General features: G+C 39.0%; 1 protein-coding gene across 3 annotated transcripts in view; it reads left to right on the forward strand.

The window, feature by feature from the left end:
- Positions 1 to 15,260: 15,260 nt before the first annotated feature.
- Positions 15,261 to 16,463, forward strand: part of LOC121329410 (putative methyltransferase NSUN7) — a 42,205-nt gene continuing 41,002 nt past the window's right edge. Inside the window, exon 1 of one of the 3 annotated variants that reach the window (XM_041275019.1) lies at positions 15,261 to 15,446. The gene's annotated coding sequence lies outside the window, so the exon portion shown is untranslated. The remainder of the gene's footprint in view (positions 15,447 to 16,463) is intronic. The other 2 variants (XM_041275018.1, XM_041275012.1) reach the window with 2 other exon arrangements.

A 16,463-nucleotide genomic window follows, 5' to 3' on the forward strand; every position in this document is an offset into this window, starting at 1 on the left:
CATTCCACAGCACAGAAATTGTGATTAGGATATGATATTTATTTCCCAGGGCACAGTGGCAGTCCAAGATATATTCCTTATGCAACAAGCCCTTTCTCATCATTGACTGGTTTGGCTTTCTCCATTGTTTAAACCTCTTTGACAATCAATTGCTTCCTCCCCTTGGGATCAGAGGAAGGGTATGTTGACGTTGTTTTCTGCATTGGCGAGACCACCTTTCGAATACTGGGGCTGAGTCAAATGATCTAAAACAATGAATATAAATACTGCCACTGAGGTACCCTTCTGTGCTACGGTTTGAAAAATCAAACACCTAACATTGCATGTGTCTCTCGTTAGTGCATTCCTGTGATTCAAAACACACAGACAACTTTTTAAGTGGTTTAACAGGCAGCAGTATTTAGATCTGTCTCTGTTTAGATCACATTACTCTGTTCAATGTTGTTCTTCCCACAACAAAAGGCTATTCCAGCTTTGGAGTCCAGCGGAAAGCATCCAGGAATGAAAGTGATGACGACAATTTGAGGGAACTGAACATATTTGGCATAGGATAAAGAAGAGTTAGGGAACATAACCAAAGTTATTAAATGTTAAAAGAAGTCAACAAAGTGAATCTATTCACTATTTTAAGTATAGTCCAGAGTTCAGGAACAGAGAACACAGTTGGAAATTGAAAGGATACAAGAGTGCTAAGTGTATGGAATGGGTTACCTAGCCATGCTAGTGCTGTGAGTCATTTTTTCATTTAACAATTGATTAAACACAGGGGTAGATTAAATCTACGATTCTGTTGCAGTTGTCATATATTGCCACAGAGATAGTTAGCTGTATGGAGATTTGTAATTTGCATATCGTCCTACCAATAAGATCTGGTATGGAAATAATTAGCAGAACTAAAAATCCTTACATTTGGTACCAAGATAAATATTCAAACTATTGAGCCCCCCTTTTCCTGTACGAAAAAGCTCACCCCACACCAAAGTTCTGGGAGCAAATCAACCGCAGTCATAAGAAATGGACACACGCTGATGGCCTCCTCTCGTTCTGAACTTCATATGCCATAAATCATATAATCAAACATTTATAAATGGCTAGGTACCTGTACATCTCTGACATGGTGAATAATTAATTAGGTATGAGTCATTTGTAAGACTGGAATTCTAAATTACAAAGTGAGCATACTGTACAAGCAGGCAGAGGCTCCATAAGACTGCCATCAATATTGTGGGACTCCATCATGGGTCATGGGCGTTATTGCAATAACTGCTCAATATGAATGCTATTTATCTTGAGGAGGGCTTCTATCCATTTCCAAGGGACACGATGGATGGTGTCCTTTATCGTTGAACCATGGTAGTCACACGTGATTTCAGAAATAGCCTCCAATATTTCGTACATCTGCCTTACAAGATATTTTCCCTGCTTTTACAATGTCCTGTGTCATAGAAGATCAGTGTTCATCGCAGGGAAAGAGTAAAAAAATGTTGTTGAAGCTGACACCCTGGGATCCTTCAAGAAGCTGCTTGATGAGATTCTGGGAAAAATAAGCTACTAACAACCAAACAAGCAAGATAGGCCGAATGGCCTCCTCTCGTTTGTAACCTTTCTTATTTTCTTATGTTCTAAACATATCCGTCTGTGACATTATTTGGGAAATGTGTTCATTCACCATTTCGAGAGCCAACAAAACATAATAAGGTCTTCAGTGTATTCTGCCTCTTGTAATTCATTCTTTACTGACCCTGATTAGTGCATCAATAAAGAGCACATTCCAAAATATAAATCAGACTAATCACAAATTATTCAGCTCTACCAGGAACCTTTATCAATCTACTAAATTACACTAAATATAACTTGACAAGGTGCATGCATGCGTGTGACACACACACATTAACTACTGCAAAGTATATATAATTTAAAAGTAACTGCCCCAGTTTATTCTCCCAGAATTTCCCATGGATGCCATTCGCTATTATGTTGAACTTACTCAGTGTTTTTAGATAATTGATAAAGTAAAAGCACATTATTTTATTAACAATTCAACACATACAGCCATTAACCTGCCCTTCTTTCACAGCACACTCGAGTTCAGTTAGCTAGGGTAGAAATGCCCTTAGTGTTCAAAACCACAACATGTATAGTTACAGTATAACATGTCATTCATTTTTACTATGTATAAAAAAGAGCATTTCATTGTAAAGGCTTGCAAATAGTGTAGCTTGTGTATTGGTTGTGGTGGTTGGCAGGGATGGGGTTAATTCCAATCCCTGCCAAATACATGTGAGAACGTGGCTGGAGCCTTAATTTAATGGTTAATGGTTAATTCAGCTCCGGCCACATGAGAGAAAAGAGAGAAAAATCCTTTGCTTGAGGTGGGTGCTTTGGGTGAGTGTAACTGGTGGGTAAAACTGTGGAGAGGTGATGAGAGGAGAAGAGTGGAGAAGAGAGAAAGAGGAAAGAGGAGAGGTGAGGAGAGGAGAGAGAGGAGAGGAGAGAGAGAATAGGTGAGGTGTGAGGGAGAGGAGAGGTGAGGAGAGAGGAGAGGAGAGAGAGAGGAGAGGAGAGAGGATAGGTGAAGAGAGGAGAGGTGAGGTGAAGAGAGTGGAGAGGAGAGGAGAGAGGAGTGGAGGGGAGAGGTGAGGTGAGAAGGCAGGAGAGAGAGAGATGATAGGAGAGGAGAGGAGAGAGAGGAGAAGTGAGGAGAGAGAGAGGATAGGTGAAGAGGGGAGGTGAGGAGAGGAGAGGTGAGGAATGGAGAGGAGAGGAGAAGAGAGAGGAGAGGAGAGGAGAGAGGATAGGTGAAGAGAGGAGAGGTGAGGTGAAGAGAGTGGAGAGGAGAGGAGAGAGAGGAGTGGAGGGGAGAGGTGAGGAGAAAAGGCAGGAGAGAGAGAGGATAGGAGAGGAAAGGAGAGAGGAGAAGTGAGGAGAGAGAGAGGACAGGCGAAGAGGGGAGGGGAGGAGAGAAAGAGGAAAGAGAGAGGAGAGTTGAGAGAGGAGAGAGAGGAGTGGAGAGGAGAGGAGAGGAGAGAGAGAGAGAGGAGAGGAGAGAGGAGAAGGAGAGGGAGAGGGAGAGGTGAGGAGAGGAAAGAGAGAGAAGAGAGGAGAGAGGAGAGGAGAGGAGAGAGGATAGGTGAAGAGAGGATAGGTGAGGTGAAGAGAGTGGAGAGGAGAGGAGAGAGAGGAGTGGAGGGGAGAAGTGAGGAGAGAAGGCAGGAGAGAGAGGATAGAAGAGGAAAGGAGAGAGGAGAAGTGAGGAGAGGTGAGGAGAAGTGAGGAGAGGTGAGGAGAAGTGAGGAGAGGAGAGGTGAGGAGAGAGGTGAGGTGAGAGAAAGAGAGAGGAGAGGAGAGGGGAGAGAGGAGAGGAGAGGAGACACAACGGACTCAGGAGACAGGACAGAGGTGAAGTCATGAGGGAGAGGATGAAGTCCGAGGTGCGGGGGGAGGGGATAAGAAAGGGGGGGGGGAGGAGTGTTGCTATTTATTATTGTTTTGTTTAAACCTTTTATTTTGGCCCATGTGCCAGTTCCTTTCTTTTTGTGTTTTTGTTGATGGTGCTCATGACTTGTTTTGTTTGACCTTTTTTTTTGCTCTGTAAGAAATTTTTTTTTGTATAATAAATGCGCGCCCCAGCGCTTAAAACCAGAGCTACTGTCTCCAATTCTGAATAACCCTTAGCCATCCTGTCACAAGACTATTAAAAAAAAAAAAAAAAAAAAAGAAAGCATACTTAAACTGGAAAATACTTACACATTAAGCTTGCATTGCTCCTCACAAGGTAATACATCAAAGCTGCAGTCTTCAAATAGGTCTATCACTAGTTCTACATCACAAACTGCCAGTTACCATGATTCATCAGGGACTCTCCTGATCACAGCCTTTTACTCCTTAATGCCTTTTGTCATTACAATTCTCCTCTCGACTCTACGGTAACAGAATATAAAGTGCCACAGAACATCATGTGTTAACATTGTTATATAGTATATACTACAGTACACTCTGATCAAAAACAAAGAAATATAATAATAACAGTTCAATTAAATTAGGTACACTAGAATTACATTTGAATTATGGTCTGCTATCCATATAGGAGTTTATATATAAAAAAGTTTCAAATCATAAAAAATAAAAAAAACAAAAACTGTGATTGAGGTGACTGTTAGGAAAAGCAGATGTCTGTACAAATAACTCATGTGCTGGCTAAACAGATATTCCAGGAGGAATGTGGTCAAAGATGCATGTTGATATCGCTATTACACTAAATCAAACTCTTTTTAGTTACTCTTATCGGCAAGGGAAACAGTTAATATCTTCACGAGGACACTGGCACAGCAAATGTGTGTGTATCAACATTCAAACTTAAGAAGTGTCATTCAATCACAAACTGCAGGGCTCGTCTTTCTTAACGATCCTTAATCACGGTCTCCAATGAACGTTTTACCATAGCTCCCTCACAAGTGGAGATCTTAGACTATGATTCCCCCGTGTTGAGCATCCATCAAAATGCATGTCCTTAAATGAGGCTGGACAGACCTGCATGATAGCTTTAAAATGTATTACAGCAGGATACCACGACATAAGCATAGCAAAAGCTATTATTGTGCTACAGCTCCACTAGTCTCATACCTGACGTTTTGAACAACGTGGACCATAATAAAAGACATGTATAAAGTACTCTGTGTCTAGGGTATAAGGCTTCTAGGATTATTATCTCTGAATATACTTCATGGGGGTGTTGTGTGAGTTTAGAGCAACTGCAACTTCAATCAAAGCCTGTAGAGGGCTCACTGCGAAAAGGAGATGAGAACAAGTTCCTCTTTGAAAGCTGCTTACCCCTGGGGTGGTTGGGGGGAAGATTCTAAAAGTGCATTTTCCACTTGGCTTAAGAATTAACATTGTATTTCATTGAAAGCTGACATCCTGTAGTTTAGCATATAAAGAAAGATGTCTTAATGTCTGTGCACTACATTATTTAGAGGGTGCTGTAAAATGTGTTCTTGTGTATACATTCGGTTGCTGGAGTTTTCTCAAGGTTTTTAGGGTTGTCACACAAGTGTGTTGCCCTGGTTACAGGAGTAGAGCAAGTCTCTATGGCAGATTACAATACAGCTGGCATGTACAATGGAAAGCAAGTGTAAATCAGATTAATGCTCTGCATTTCTGAAATCTCCTCTGTAAACTTGTTGAAAGATATTTGAGTTTAAACTCAAAGGATTCTAACCTGTGTGGTTTAATACAGTGTCATACAGAAGTCATTCATCTTGATTGGGAAATGCAGCACTCTAATTGACTAGTCAGGACAGAATATAATTAATCTGGTTTACTCTCCAGGATTTTTACATTTCACAAAGCTGTAGGCAATAAAATCTAAAGCTCTCTTACTTAAATCTGCTTTCCACTGCATCACTCGATGGGTCAATGTGATAAAGTGGCTGAGTGGATGCAGGTGCAGGAGTGATGCAGTGTGTGAATGAAACAGACAGAGAGAATTGTCATCTGGTTTGTAAACAGGATTATTTATAATTTCCAGGTCTGGCAACCAAACAATAATCCCCTGGCTACACAAACCAAAGTGAAGGAACAGATTCTGTCCCCTTTTATGCCGTCACACATGACCCCTTGGTAAACAAGTGCAACCGCCTCTCCAAGCTGTGGATGCCACATCGTTTCCCTTCCGGGTCAACGCATTAATGCAATAGAGTCCCGTCCCCTTTCTAGCTGTCCGACTTCCCTTGAATCCTGGAAAAAAACTGTCAGGTCAGCCTGTCCAGGAAACTCTGTTCTCGCTGCTTAACACCCTCACAGGTCAAGAGGGAGATTTACAACCAAGAATCATTGTATTTCTGTCACAGTCAAATGTCCATAAGTCTATGTGGCGGAGAGTCTCGCCCCTTTGTAAATTTTGTTATGATTTCTTAGTATGATTATGATTTATGTAAATAGAACAGTGAAAAGTCCTTTTGTGTAAATGTATGCGGGCAGACGAAAACCTTCCGCTATTTAATATTGCGTTGATTCAGCAGGGAGAGGGTTAACTTCCTCTCCCTGCCTTCACGTGTGGAATGCAGGTGGTCAGGAGATAAATGATTGTCAATTGTCTCTTTAGCTCCTGACTACCTGCTATATAAGATCTCCTTCTCAGAGAGTGGGGTGCTGAGTTGGAGAGAGACGAGTAGCATGTAAACAATAAAAGAACCATAACGAATGCTACTTACTGTGAACCACCCTGAAGGTACTCGTATCCGTGGTTTGTTTGTGTTTGTTTGTTTTGGCCCTCAAGCTGTTTACTTTTTGCATTTTGTTCTGTTGAAACCTTTTATTTAATAAAGTACTGAGCACCGTAGCATCTCAGTTTCACCACCATTCTTTGTTCTGGTTTGTGTTTCCTGGTCTGACGTCACCCCTGCAAAGCCATCCTTTCACAGTTTATGAAATGACTGAAGTATTTCAAATCGTAAAAGGAGTTGACATAGTTCACCCTAACCGATACTTTAGGCACAGTACAGAAACTAGGACCAGAGAACAGTTGGAAATTAAGTGGAGATAAACTTAGGACAGGAGATACCTATTCACGCAGAGAGTGGCGAGAGTTACTTATTCATGCTATTGAAGCAGAATCCCTTGGATAATTTAAGATCCAACTCAACAAAGCTTTGAGCTTAGATGGACTAAGAAAGGCCTCATCCTGTTCATAAATGTTCTTAAAATTCTTGAGGCCCATTTCAAAGAAAGCCATGTCTTTTTGTGTGTGTCATCTCTGAATAATAATGAGGTAGACACGGAGCATTGGTTGTTATTGATGAGATGCACAGGCACAGTGAATTTATTTAGCACATAGGGCTGCCACTAGGGTACCAGCAATGATAGCCCTAGTGTCAGATTTAATAAAGAAAACAAAACAAAGCTAAAAATAAGTTTGCCACACAAGGTGAGCACTAGCCTCATTAAAAGAGCTGTCCCGTGCACGAACCAACTAGTACGACACTAAGTAAACCCTCTCTTTACTCTTTGGGATCAACATCCCCTAAACTGCTTGCTGCTCCCGGTCCCAGCCTCCCAGTGACTCTGGGTCGTTGCGACAGTCCTGGCTGGGCAGAGCCTTCACAGGCACCATCTAGCGGTTGAAGGGTTCCGTAGCAGTTATCCTGCGGAGTGGATGCGCTCTTCCTTGATGTCAACAAAGCGCCCCATCATCCTCCTACTCACTTGTGAATCCATCTCAGTTATCATTTATTATTAGAAAATGATTGAGTGAGAACAGCCAATCAGCTTCCAGATTTAGGCGGTTTCTATTTTGCATAGATGCCCGCTGGAACGTTGAAGTCCTTAACTGTGAATTCAATTTTAAATCAATCCGCCCATGAATACCGGCTTTTTCCATTAACAGTCTAATCTACAACTAATCTGATAACATAATCTCGAAACAAGCGAAATCATGTCTGTGACGGGACACCGTAGTGAAGGCTCAATTCACAGCTGCTGGACAGCAAATCAACAGGAAAGACACGATTGGTTCACAATTCTGTCATCGTCCGGATCCAAACAACACCCTCCCTCAAAATCAGCCAAACTGCCAACCCTGTTTCAGTTCTTTCAGCATCAGCCAATCCACTCCCTGCCTGCTTGAATGATGCCCCGCCTCCAACAAGTTTCGAGTCCGACCCAATACAACACGGACTAGTCAACAATTGTACATGTCCAGATAAATTATACAAAGAAAGAGTAAACCCCAATAAATAAATATGTTAGCAATAATAATAATAATAATAATAATAATAATAATGTTTTCTTCTACGTGTATGTCATTTTTATATTCTAATTATGTTAGGGACTATGTTCCACAGTGGAATGCTACTCAGCGAAATATCACAAGTTCAAGGTAAATATAGGTTTTAAAGTTTTTTTAAAGAGAAAATAAAGAAATGCAGGCTCTACCGTGTGGTAGATGATCTTGACTTTTATTAGCGCCGTCGCTTTCGGCTCGGGACGCATAACTCCAGTCGCGGTCATCTACCACACAGTACAGCCCGCAACAACGGGCTCTATTGCTTAATTATTATTATTTATTTCTTAGAAGACCTCCTTACCCAGGGCGCCTTACAGTTGTATACAAAAATTACATATCAAGAATTACAGTACAATTAAGAGCAAGATACAAAATAGAATGACTTAAGTCTTTATAAGAGCAAAATATGTAAGCACCAGCCAACCGAAGAGCCTCTATACCAAAGAGCCGGGAGTCTAGCTGTGGGAGTCCAACGAGGAGAGGCAGTTGTAGAAATTACGAACCTAGCAGTGCTCTAGAAGACAGCAACTACTAGACCGATCTGTACCCACCCCCAACCGCTCCTGCTCCCACTACTACTGTACCTATCTGTCTCACCCTTATATATGTGAGCAGGAGGAAATGATGGGAAATCTAGTTCTGAGATGTCCATGCGGGCACATGGGAAGCCATCTTGAGGCAGGGAATGCAATTTAAAAGTTTAAAAAGAGGTAAAAAGGTCAAAATAAATAAATAAATAAATAAATAGAACACACACACACACACACACACACACACACACACACACACACACACACACACACACCTTACATAAACAGTTGTAGAAACACATGGGAACATGTAGCACAATAAAAAGGTCCTTATGTACCCTTTAAGATCCTTGGAGGACCGCTGTGATGAACGGATGGTGTGAACGCTGATGGGGTGGGAGGTGAGGGCTACGGAGAGGTCTCCACCAACCTGATTCTGAGACGCGAGAGGGGGCGGGCAGTATATAAGAGCTGCAGGCTTGATACAAGAGAGAGAAGGAGACGACAGGTGAACTGACGAATAGCAAAGATCAACACAAAGAGAGAACCACTCCTCAACAACCACCATTATTACACTGACCACTACACAGGCCCTTATTCGCTGTTGTGTGATCCCCCTGGAGCTTCCGCTGAGGGAAGCGAGAGAGAGTGAGAAGGGAAGCTGGACGGTAGTCTGAGTGATGAGCCAAGAGGAGCTGCGGCTGGAATTCATTGTCTGTGTGTGTGTGTGTTATGATTCCTCCCCCATCCTTCTGCCCACCCAGTGCTCTTTCCCCCTCTATTATTTATTCTAAATAAATACAGGCTATTATTCCCTTTTCCCCAGTCAACTTGTAACCGTCTGATTCCATCAGGACACTTACCCAAGTAAAAGCTGGGGTAGCCAGTTAACATTGTTCGGTTGCTCGATGAACCCCCAGTCTCATTAATGAACCGTGCTTCCCCACCTGCACATCAACAATGCTGTCCATTACATCTGCTTAATGGGCTGAAGCCGGGCTGTGCAGAAATGCAGACTATGACTGGCTTAAAAATTTCTGGATGGCGCGCAGTGTAGCGAACACGGTGATCAGGCAATTAGCATGCATGTGCCAAAAGAACAAAGGCTACAAATATGAGCAGCGCGACTTTGTCTTAATTTGTGGAAAGACAGAAAACGTTTAAGCTGTTTAAATATTAAAATAAAATCCAGCTGTTTAAATATTAATGATCTTTTTCTAACTTCGTCTAACTTTAAATTCATGTTATTTGTCTTATGTCTTCAACTTTGTTCTTTTCACAGTTTTAATCTGCCCTTATTTTACGTTGTCTGTCCCTTTGTCTCACGAGGCTGCTGCTTTTCAGCAGAGCTTTAACTTAAGCTCAGTAATATCTTGCTGTGTTCTGCAATTTTTCTTTTTTGTTTTGTTGTTGTTAATTTACCAACCACTACTGCCTGTTTGATTAATCAGTTATTAAATATACTTTACAGTATATTTGTATTATTTTAATGTTATTTTTATAATATATAATTTTTTTGGTCACACTTTATTTTAAGGGCCTTTTTGTTTATTAACTGTTAACAAACAGCTAATAAACATGTTAATGTACATTATTTATTTTCTGTTAACTGTTAGTAAATAATATATAATAGGCCAGCTAAAACTGCAAACTACAAAGCCCTATGGATGATCAATCAAATACCAGAGCCCGATGGGTGATCAATCAAACACCAGAGCCCTCTGAATGGTTGTGGCAATATTGCCCTGCCCCTGTGTGTATTTCTGTGTTGTATGTTGCATGTAGTGTGTTAATGTTGGTGTATTGTAGTTGGTATACGGGGACATAAATGGGTTATGCACACAAGTGTTTAAAATGTACATTTGTATTTAGGCATGAGGATTGCACAGCACTTCATGTGCAGGTAAAATGTAATAATATGTGAGCACAGGAAATTGCACTTCATTAATTGTGTAGTTGTACCAAGACTCCAACTGAATGATTGATTAGCAATCGAGTCTCGATACAGCTGCATAAAAGCAGCATGTTTTCACCCACTTGGGGTTGTGTGTTCGGTGAGTGGAGAACGGATGTGGAGAGAATTAAAAACGAGAAAACTAAACAAAATATATAACCGTTGTTTTGGCTCACCGTGTTTGTCTGTCAGTCCACTGTTTGTTTAAGTGTTAGTCCATTTTGTTTGTCTATTTATTTTTAATAATAAACCACGCAGCAGCGCATTTATTCTCATTTCATCTCGCAGTACTGTATGTTTCTTCTGGTCTGACGTCCCCACTACAGCCGTCAAATCAAACACCAGAGCCCTATCAATGATAACTCAAACACCAGAGCCCTATCAATGATCACTCAAACACCAGAGCCCTATGGATGACCCAGTAGATATATGCTTGAAATCAGTTCAAATTGTTACTGTAGTAATGTTTCACAAATTAAATCTGGTTTTTATTGACCCTAAACCTAACCCTAACCCTAACCCTAACCCTAACCCTAACCCTAACGCTAACCCTAACGCTAACCCTAATCCTTAGCTAAAAATTAACAATGTTTGTAAATGTTAACAAACTAAAAAGCAGCCCTCAAAATAAAGTGTGACCATTTTTTAAAAATCTTGTTGATAGCCGAGCCAGGCTTTTTTAAATTACCGTTTTTTTAACTGCTTGTTTGAAGCTGATCATTCTTTTATTACACCTGTATAAATTATCTGCTGGTTCCTGAAGAAATCTACTTCATTGTTAATTAGTTAGTTTTTGTTTGTTTGCTTTTTTTCCTCTGGCCTTAATTATAACTTCCATTTAAGGTCCTATTTTTTCTGCTCTTGGTCTTTGAACGTGTGATTGATTTAGATTCATAGACAACTTACATGTAAATAAATACACATTTAAATGTGAGTACATTCAGTGTGTTTTAGTTTTTGATTTTTTTTTTTTGTGTGTGTATTGCCAGGTTTTAACATTCTAAATTGATCAAAAAAAGAAGACATGAATAGAGTAGAATTTTTGCTTGCTGCAGTGGAGGAAGTGCAGAAACTGCAGAAGTGCAGAAACCCAGCAGACCTCCAATAAAATGAATGCAGATGAATAGTGACAGAGGACAGGCACACTCTCAAACCTTTAGTGAGTTGTGGCATAAGCTTAGACCATGGGGTTGTGCAAGTGAAAACAACAATGCACTGTTTTGCTTTCCTTGCCTCCTTGCTTCCTTTACAGACTGATTATGTCGCTAATCAAGTTGTTGAAACCAGTGACATTACAAATATTTCACAAAGTGTACTAGTTTTTAGGTACATTGTTCCCAAAACTGGACATCATGTTGAGTGAGTTTTTGGGTTTACTGAGTTGCAACGTGGAAATGATGAAGCCATTTCCACTGCCATTATGCAACAGCTAGATGCCATATTCACAGAAGAAAGTGAAAAGGCTAAAATAATTGCACAGAGCTACAATGGAGCTAGTGTAATGCGTGGCAAGTCTGGTGGGGTCCAGATGCTTGTAAGGGAAAAATGTCCAAATCTCCCTGTGGCGGGGTGGCTCGCCCCTGTGTATTTTGTGTTATGTGTTGGTGTTGGTGTCAGTATTGGTACACAGAGTGTGGGTTATGTAGCACAGGTGATTTAAAGTGTATAATTCAGGAGAGATGTTGTTGTAGGTGACTCTGCAACTGATGCATAGTTCATACACCCTAGTCTCATATCTTGTAAAGTGCTTTGTGATGGTGGTCCACTATGAAACAGTTGGCAGATGCTTTTGGAGATTGGTTGTGCCTCCATATATCAAGAGCCACTTGCACATTTTGCATTCCACTTTGGTTGGATCATTTGGGCGTTTCACGAAAAAATTCCCAAACAGCAGGAGGTTTTTCTACCATTGCTTTAAACAGCTGTACCTGACCTTCACTGCCTGCTATTCCACCAACACACCTGTGGATAAGCCCCCTGAGTTTTTTCATTAAAATCTAATTTTGCCCTGGTGTTAGGGGCTTGCCCCATCAAAACCTGGCCCTAGGCGTTTGAACTTAATTACTATATCTCTCAGAAGGGTGCGTGAAACTTTAGTTCTATGGCTACCATTTAAGCCACTTCCTTACGATATTCAAGTTAACATTTACTTGTACGGATGGCTTCAAAAGCACATGCTGGTACTTTGGCTTTTTATGTCCCTTTTAACTTCAACAACCTGTCTGAGTTGATAAAGCAGAGCCTTTCCAAGAGACATACAAATTGCATTTTTGTTTATATGAAATCATCATGTTTGCCACAACAGTTCAGTGGCTATATAGATCATGTGGTGATGTGTATTTATGCGGAGATCACAAGGAACTTCAGTGGAATGGCTTTGGCAGGTTCCTGTGTGCTGAAATGACATGTTTCCTGTAGCAACTACACATTCTGTGGATATGTAGAAGTCACAGGTGATAATTTCACTTGCATCTTTCTCAACCAAGCAGAATGTGAAGAGGCATAACTTCTTAATGTACTAGCATCTACCTGCTGTGTCTGTAACTGGTATGAGGCATGATGTGAATCTACTGAAGGTGTTTAACCAGCAATGAAACCCCATTTTCTTTTCTGTAGTTGACTACCTGCTGCATTTCTGCACCCCTTTATAACACAAGACATTTACAATTGCAGATGTTGCTAAATGATTTGTGCAAACAGTATGCATATTTTAATGCAATATTTATATGTTTTTCAGTTATTATTTATTTATTTATTTTAAAGAATAGGTTGTACCTTAAAACTCAAAATAGGTCTATTTAATCAAGATGTCTGGCTAACAGTCCCTAACGGCTTTATAAAGTCATTACACAAAGTGTGTTTTTTCTGTAGTGAAATGTGCTTATCTTAAAATGTAATTTTAAGATCAAGGAGAAAAACTAAACATATTATCATGATAGTAAAGCAACGCTGTTTTAATGGTGGTACCTATTTGCGGTAAAGGATTTAAAAATATTCCGATAAATAACCGTTTTGATTAATTGAATACAGTTTGCCATTCATTGAACTTGTCATGAATGTTGTTTAAGAAGTTATCAAACATCAAACTTTACTTAATTAAAACATACTTTCAAGTTTCGTAGTGGCCCAATAATTCACACACACACACACACACACACACACACACACACACACACACACACACACACACACACACACGCACATATACAGTATAATAGAACTCAAACTTAAGTCACAAAATGTATTCAGCCAATGGAGAAATATAATGATCTTGTTAAGATATGGCACTTGGGTTGTTTTTCTGTTTCAACTTAACGTTTTTAGAATTACTGTAGTTATTAAAACTGTAACCATAGCAACTTTTCAAATCTGACAATAGGAAGGCACAACTGATATCAATATTCATTAAGAGATGCAAATGTGCCACTAAAAATAATTCCATGAAAATAAACCTTGTCAGCTGCTTCACCAGATTCTCCTAAGTTATTTTGTTTTCAATATTTTTGCTTACAGTATTATGACAGCTTTCTGAAATACTGTGTTTATTCATTTTCAAGGATAATTGCAGTGACTTAAATATGAGTATGAATTATCCATAGGTGATTAATGATACCCATTTTCAAAGTCTAGTGAGTTTCTATGAACTAATTTACTGCAGCGTCAACATGTGCATATAAATAAATTGCAAAAACGAGTGCTACCAGGCAACAATTCATTATTTGGAAACTGTTGTATAGAATATATTATGTGACTACCGTATCTCGCTAATTATACAGCAGAATTAGAATGAACTGGGTACCTCGCAATGTAACGCATTTGTGGTCTTGACCGTCACTGACTATACACACAGTTTTTGTTCCTATCAAAATTTACAGCTATGGATGAACCTAGAAAAATACTTTCTTTTTTTTTTTTTTTAACGGTAAACTTTGAAAACGGTGTAAGTTGAGAAAGACAGCTGCTATACTGCTATTATAAATGTGTAGAATTCAGAAATGATTTTAATCTTAAATACCTGTAACATGTACGTTTCTATAAATTAAGGAGACGTCTGTAGATTTATAACAGTTTAGTACTTAGCCTACACATTGAAATGGGATCTGATTGGCGATATTACGTTTTTGTTGTCATTATTCAGAGACCTAATGACCAACGTACGCCGTAAATTACCGCCAAAAAACAAAAACAAAACTTATTTCCCTACATTTGCTGTTAATTTCACTTCTTAGAAAAGTTTTAATTATTTGTTTACTTTTCTTGTAATGTTTTCGCTACTTTGAGCAATACAGTACTGTGAAAAAAAGTGGTACATCGTCAGAATGTGGTACGCTGTCAATGCCGTGATTGACTACTGCACAAATCGCTACAAACAAGACAACGTGTAGTTCATCCACAAAATCGTATATGTTTACAATTTTAGAATACCCAATTTGTTTCTCATCAGTTGAAGTCGCATACATTTCCTGAATTGTGAAAATAATTACATAAAATACAATTTTAAGGGCCAAACTCAGTCCATTCAGTTGGTAGTTTCCTTGTTTTCTGAGCGAAAATCATTTGGGAATACACAGGCAAGGGCAGTATACGGTGTACAGTTTTTTAAAGCCTACCACAAAATAACACTGCACATGTACTGAAAAGTTTTAAATTGATTAATTCAATGCCGTCATCTTTCCAGCGCCATCAATTTTCAAGCGAAGGAAGCTAAGGAGTAGGTGATAAACAGCTGAATTTACATATTGTTACCATAGAAGTGAAAGCTCGACTGTACCATTATGATAAAAAGGGGGTCAATCTGATCCCACAAATACCCTACAAATAACTACCAACGTCTGGTCACAGAAACGTATTTAATAAAGCACGGTATTTATTTAAGAAGTAAGACCAATAAAATCCGGTCTGTATGTCAGTTTATGTGTTTTGGCATGTAGTTATTTTCTCTCTCTTCTTGACTCGTTGGAGCAGTCTATATTTGAATAATACCGCCCCTTGTGTGGTGATGGTTGCTCTCTCTCGTTGGGTGTTGAACAGATTGAGATCCAGACAGGGATGGGATTAGATTGATTATTTTGGTGTTGTTTTTCAGATAGTGCTGCGAGATATCGTAGGCATATTTTTTTCAAACGTAACAGTTGCCGTAACTTCTGAAAACTTTTGAAGACTTTTCAAGGCATCCTTGGTAAGAATTTGAGGATCGTTCTGAAAATGATAAGATTCAAGAAAGTACATATTAGTGATGTATTTGACCGTATTAGACTACCATTCTTTAATTCTATTAATTTGAGATACTAAAACGATTATTATTATTATTATTATTATTATTATTATTATTATTATTATTATTTATAATATTAACCTATATAATTGAATAAACAACATAATAATTATTATATCTATAGAAATTTTACTAGAAATGTTTTTTACACTGACATTTGAGTTACATAAATGTATATTTTGGTTTGTCCAATAAATAAATCAATAGTTACTGGACCGTTACTTGGCAATGACATCATCTTTGTCAGTAGAGACATTTCGACTTGGATCTCTCTGTAAGTCACCTTGGATAAAGGTGTCTGCTAAATAAACTAATAATAATAATAATAATAATAATAATAATAATAATAATAATAATATAGTTTTAATTTATTCCATTTGATTTTAGTTTAAGAAGTGCATATAACTGTATTTTGTTAAGATATGCCACTTAGCAAAACACCGTTAATTTACTCATCTGGGTATGAAAGGTGGTTTAATGTAATGTTATTATGTAGTCGATCAGTCATGTAGTCTCCTGTAATGTAGCTTTCTTTGTATGGTTATACTCTATCAGAATGCTGATCTTATTGACCAGTTTGCTTACCACTGTAGTTTGTTTACATTTCACAATGTAGGTTTAGCTGTAGGGGCTCCTCCTCTAAAGCCTGCTTGTTATCACACTGAGAAGCCAGAGGTGCATGCGTTGAAACTAGTGTTATAGCCATGGATGCAAACAAATCAGAATAAAGGTGTGACATTTATTTCCAAACAGTAACTGTGAGTTTAATGTGTCACACCTGAGGCTGATAAGGCAAACCAGAGAGAAACTCTGAATTGTGTCTAAGTATCACATTTAAACTTGGAATTTCTCATAATGCTATGGATCTGGAGTTTTAAATGGATCCTTTAAGAACATTGGAAAGAGCAATTCAAAAATAAT

The sequence above is a fragment of the Polyodon spathula genome, chromosome 2 (genome assembly GCF_017654505.1).
Source record: "Polyodon spathula isolate WHYD16114869_AA chromosome 2, ASM1765450v1, whole genome shotgun sequence".
In the NCBI taxonomy this organism is placed as follows: domain Eukaryota; kingdom Metazoa; phylum Chordata; class Actinopteri; order Acipenseriformes; family Polyodontidae; genus Polyodon; species Polyodon spathula.